The sequence below is a fragment of the Triturus cristatus genome, chromosome 12 (genome assembly GCF_964204655.1).
Source record: "Triturus cristatus chromosome 12, aTriCri1.1, whole genome shotgun sequence".
Taxonomy (NCBI): Eukaryota; Metazoa; Chordata; class Amphibia; order Caudata; family Salamandridae; genus Triturus; species Triturus cristatus.
Window position 1 is genome coordinate 658582574 of NC_140595.1, and position 6000 is coordinate 658588573.

Here is a 6000-nt window from a genome sequence, read left to right on the forward strand (position 1 = left end):
AGCACATGGGCAGTCTCCTCCATCAGCTTTCTTGGTTCTTCTCCTTGGCAAAGGTTCGTCTTGATTCCCAGAAGTTATCTAAAGTTCTCGGGTCTGGGCTCCAATATTATGACCAGTAAATCCTTTGTCCTCTGAGGCAGAGGGTGCCTGTGCCCAGTCAAAACCAGTTCTGTGCAGCTTCTTGGCAGGAGATGGAGACAGCATTGTTGAAAGCAGACCTGGCCCAGGTGGCTGAAAGGCAATCTCCTCCCTCTAGTCTCTATTCTATAAGGGCTCAGGTCAGTGAAAGGAAATCTCCGCCCCCCACTCTCTAGTCTATGCAGGTCCTATTCAGTCCAGCCCTGACCCATCATACTGCTGGAGCCAAAGCCCTTTCCAGCCCCCTGTCACTCACAAACCAGACATGGAATACACAAACCTAGCACTGGCATGCTGGATGGTTAGGCAAGAAAATACCTACTTTCTAAAAGTGGTATTTTCAAACACAGAATGTAAAAATCACCCACATTAAAATATGTATTTTAATAGTCTGAGTTCAGGCAAACTAAACTCGGATTTCTACCTTGTTCCCTGGGTCAGTTAGGATTATAAGATGTTATAATTAAACTGCCTATTCAGGCCTATAGTAGCAGGTAGCCTTGCAATAGTGAAAAACGAAATTGGATGTAATTCACTATCAGGACATGCGGCACACACCAGGGCATGTCCTCCCTTTTATATTCAATGCACCCTGCCCTGGGGCCTACCTTAGGGGTGACTAATTTTTAGAAAAAGGAAGGTTTAGGGACTGGCAAGTGGGTGGCAGTCCCAGACTGCACACAGGCTCTGCAATGGCAGGCCTAAGCCATATTTTACAAGCTGCTTCTGTGGGTGGCACAACCAGTGCTGCAAGCCCACCAGCAGCATTTGATTTACAGGCCCTGGGCACACATGCTGCACTGTACTAGGGTCTGACAAGTAAATCAAATAAGCCAATCATGGAGTCACTAATCCATTACAACAATTTACAATAGGGAGCACTTGCACTTTGGCACTGAATAGCAGTGGCAAAGTGCCCAAAGCATTTAGACCAGCAAAAACATAGTAAAAATACAGGAGGCAACAGGAAACAATGGAATGGAGATCCACACCAATGGTGCCAGGTGTAACAAATATATATATATATATATATATATATATATATATATATATATATATATACAGACAGACAGACAGACAGACAGACAGACAGACAGACAGACAGACAGACAGACAGACAGACAGACAGACAGACAGATAAAAAGATGTTCTATAATTTCATGTGAATTCTAATAAATTCATATCATGTTTATTTGGAAAACACTATATTTTCAATACAAATTAATATGTGTATGTGTGAATATGCATTGAAAATATAGTGCATTCTCCAAAGAAACATGATGTGAATTTTGTAGAATTCACATGAAATTATCAAGTGTGTGTGTGTTTTAATACCAAATAAATTTGAGATTTGCTATTTGTATGATCTCACAAATCACTCCTAAATCAGGTGACTCTAACCAGTTGATTACCTGACACCTTCGGAGTAGCTCACAGGCTTGAGTTTATTTTTAAAATAACACCAGGTCACATTTTCCTTTCAAAGTTAAGAAGGCTGTGTTCATTTCACATTATTATCATCAGGCTGCAGATAGCAGGGCCTGGTAATGAGCAGTATGTGTTCAGATTCATCGCACAGCCCTGGGGTGGGTCACAGAGGTGAACAACTGAAGTACTGAGGAATTTAACTTGAAAGAAAAAGTTATTTTCAAATCAATATTGACAATGTTTCTGAATGCTTTGAAATGGGAGAAAATTAAATTAAAATGTTACTTTAATGAGTAAGCTAACTGTTCATTTACATTTTACCCCATTTCAAAGTGTTGCATTTACAAACAGCAGGTCCCTTACTCCCAGTGGCCAGTAGACACTGTGCCAAGAGCATAAGGGAAAAATAATATATGATAAACTTTTGGGTAGAATATGTTTTCCATTTAAAAATATGACATGGTATGTTTGTATTATTCTGGTAACGGTGCCACGCATGGCAAAATATATATCCTGTGCTGCCAGTACATGTGACACATGTTCTCAGCAACCCGTACAAATATGTCCCATTCATATGCATGCATGTTCATACATCCCCCAAAGACCGCACTCTCACTGACACACATTACAGCCCTTTCATAGTGCCCTTAGTTTTCATTTATTTATTTATTCAGTGTTTTCTATAGCGCGAACAAGGCCCAAGAATTGGTTGTCAGAGCTCTTTACATAATCACCCCCTTCAAAATCAGAGGATATTCAATACTTTAACAACAAGTGTAAAAACGTATTCAATAATATTGGCAAATGCTAACCCTTGCCCAATCCACAACATATTGAAGTATATAAGAAATCACTAGGTAAGAGTAAAACATGCCATAACATAACTCCGAACCTGAATAGGTCTACTCCTGATATCCTAGCTATCTAAAATGGTTATATTATTACTACTCTAAAACAAATATACCTCGATCGAGGTGCTTGTTTGTAGACAACATCTCTGTAGATGGTCAAGGGACTAATTATCTTAAGCCTTGCTGAGTATAGCTAATATAGTTCCATCAAAGAGGGGTAAACTGGTTCGTGCAATGACCAGTTTCTTTGATCTGCGATTAACAGGACTTAATCCAGTTTACAGAAGTCTACTTGAACAGCAGACAGTAGCGGATCTACAGGTTGTCTGCCAAACTCAGAATAGTCTTAGTGTAGCCAGATGTTTATTATGGGAGAAATGTACCCATCAGAAAGGACTTAGTCTGCTTTTTGAAATGTGGACCATAAGTGATTCTCCTAATATTTGGTGGGAGCGAAATCCAAAACCTTTGGTGCAGCTCCCGTGAACACTATCATACGATCTCTTCTTATGGAAGAATGCTGGTTTCAGTAAAAAAATCTTTCGATCCCCTGGAGAGTCTACTGCCTCCCAACAACGTGATTTTCTAGGCCAGTTATAGTATGTTCCTCAAACCATAGTTTATGACACTAACACATGAGCCTTCAAGTCAATGAGGCTGGCCGTGGGGGCGTCTGTTAGCAATGCACAAGTTGCTTAGCCTTCTGTAGTTCACGATGATTATCACTGATCAGATGGAGCTCTCACTTTAGAAAATGTTGGGAGACCCCTGGTCTAGATGATGATACTGGCCTGGATTTATTAAATAAGGGCATGACAAGGGATAAGGGTACTCCTAATATTTTGTATTTTATTTTATGAAAATAAAAAAAAAATGCAGTTTTAACCTTTTACAAAGACTTGTAATTGATTTCTAAAAATTGTGTTACATCAATAGAAACAAACAGAAAGTAAAAACACAATTTCTTTCCTTCTTTTTTTGTATCTATACAGGTCAACGTCCATCAAAGGAAGACCATCTGGAAAGCCATCGCAAAGAAGGGGAGGGCACTGGGGGTCTACAAGTGGCACAGCATCTACTGTAGAAAGAGATGGGAAGACCTACGACACTGGACCAAAAAGTCATCTGAAGTACAGATCGTCCAGTCCTCCCAACATGGGAAGCATGTGTGCCGAATGGTGACCCCTGTAAGGGACCACATGCTTGTGGTGGCCTATCCCCAGCTTGATGGGCAGTTCAGAGCTCAATGGCAGCATTAAGGAGGTAAGGTTTTTTTGGAGTTTTTCATAAAAACGTCACATTGGTGAGTTGGTATTGTAAACAAACAATAGTGAGCATACCAGCCAAACTGAAAAGAGACATAAGATTAATTGGCAGCATTTTTCGTTGAAAACGTATTGCAAATATGTTTTCAATCAAAAATACGAATTACTTTATGTCAAAAGTGACAGATTTGCACGATATCTTTCTCCTTCACTAATGTGCCAGTAAGTCCGTCTGTTTTTTTTTAAAAAAAATGAGACATATATTTTTTGATAAAACAGACAGGGATGTGTACACATACCCAAAGACATTTGTCCTTTATTATGTCTGGATGATAAATCAATCATGAAAAAAAAGGATACTTAAAGGGACTTTTCCAGATGGAATGTTCTGTCACATATATAACATAACATAACATAACATGTGTATTTGTAAAGCACACATTCACCTGTAGGCATCTTGGCACTGAACAACAGATGTTTATTGTTAACCAACACAATGGTACTCAATTTATGAACCTCAGATGGATGAAAGGCTAAGTGGACATGCCAGGATATGAAACTGTGACCATGAGATCGAACACAGGCCCCTGCAGTGGACGCATTAGTTCACTGCGCCACCAGACCCCGCTATGTTCGAGTATCCCATCTGGAAAACTCAAATTCAGGCACGACTCATTAGGAAACTGTAGAAATGCATCAAGGTATAATCTTTTGCATATTGTGATTTGAATGTATTTTTTGTATTTTAAATTATATATGAATCAGTCTATGAATTTTTTTTGTGATGCTGTACCAATTTTTGCCTAAAGTGAAAGTCAGCATATGTTTACAATTTTGTCCCAATGGTAAACAAACTGGAAATAATGTAAGATATTGTGCCTTGTACACAAACTGTAGAAAGTTTTTTTTGCTTTAAAATAATTTTTGGGATATACGTTCACTATTCAAAACAACAATTCAGAACCATTCAGGGGTGTTAAAAAGGTCCAGGGAAGAATTTAACATGTTTAAGAGAAAAGATCATAAATGATTTAAAAGCAGTAATGGGAAATTACAAAATCGTGATCAAATGGTTTCTGAGAATGTTCCCTACATGCATGAGATAATGTTGAGAGAATGAAGCAAAGTTTGAAAGCCTTCAAGCAGGTGTAATCTGAAAATTTGGAACTTGTTTATAGAAAAACTAAATGATCAGTTCAATTTACACAGATATGATAAAACTATTGTCTATGAATTTTCAGCATCTTCAGGAGCAGGCAAAGAGGACAAATGCAGGCCACGAATGCAGGGAAGCAGATGGCCACTGTGGTTCAGGTGGTGAGACCACGGACATCAATCAACACAGTGGCGCGGATGGTGAGAAGACTCCAATGGAGGCCAGCAGCTCATCAACATCCATGGAGGCCTCCACAAGCGACTAGTCCCTAGTGGTGGCAGACCCTACAGGAACTGTACCAACTTCCTCCATATCTGCCACCCAGAGACCCACCTCTACCTTCCCTCTTTCTCCCCCCAGTTGGCAAACCCACTCCCCTAAAAGGGCTACAGTCTCCTGTGCCACAGGCACCTCACCCCCTGCCCCTGTCACCCCAGCTGTGCTGAATGAAGAGGCTATTGACTTCTAAAACAGCATGTCTGTAGGCCAGACTGTGATAGTGAATGTCATCCAGGCCCTTAGTTGCCAAATGCAACAAATGGGTGCACATAAGTTCAATGTCTGGTATGCAGAGATCGCTTGCTAAAATAGCCCCCCAACCATCCCAACTTTGCGCCCCCAACTCAGGTCCCTTCCTCATCCCAAATCCCAATTCTTATCCCTATCCCAAACACACTCACGTCTTTGTAGGCAACGACTCCAACAGACCCAAGCAGCACAATCACACACACACAAACAGATACACAAATATACAGAAAGAAAATACCCAAACAACATACAAACACTCAGCACAACCACCTGCAAAACCACCAGCACACCCACAAGCACCATCATCACCAGCACACCCACAACCAACACCTCAACTATGCCCACAACCACCAGCACACTCAGAAGCATCACAGTCACCACCACTCACAGAAGTTCCACCACACCCACAAGTACCTCAACCACACCAATCACCTCAACAGCACACTCAACCAAATGCACACCTACATGCCAAACACCATCAACCAAACACAAAGGCATACACTGACTCGAATACAAAACCCCTAATACACAACACACATCCAAAAATACACCAGACCCACATGCAACTACAAAACAGACATCTAAATGCACCACACCCACGGCAACCACCTTAACAGCACACTCATCCAAAACA

General features: G+C 40.7%; 1 long non-coding RNA gene across 1 annotated transcript in view; it reads left to right on the forward strand.

The window, feature by feature from the left end:
* LOC146776492 (uncharacterized) overlaps positions 1-5206 on the forward strand; it is a 73892-nt gene extending 68686 nt beyond the window's left edge. The window contains exons 3-4 of the long non-coding RNA XR_014972377.1: positions 3410-3680; positions 4924-5206. This is a non-coding gene — a long non-coding RNA (uncharacterized LOC146776492). The remainder of the gene's footprint in view (positions 1-3409; positions 3681-4923) is intronic.
* Positions 5207-6000: the final 794 nt, after the last annotated feature.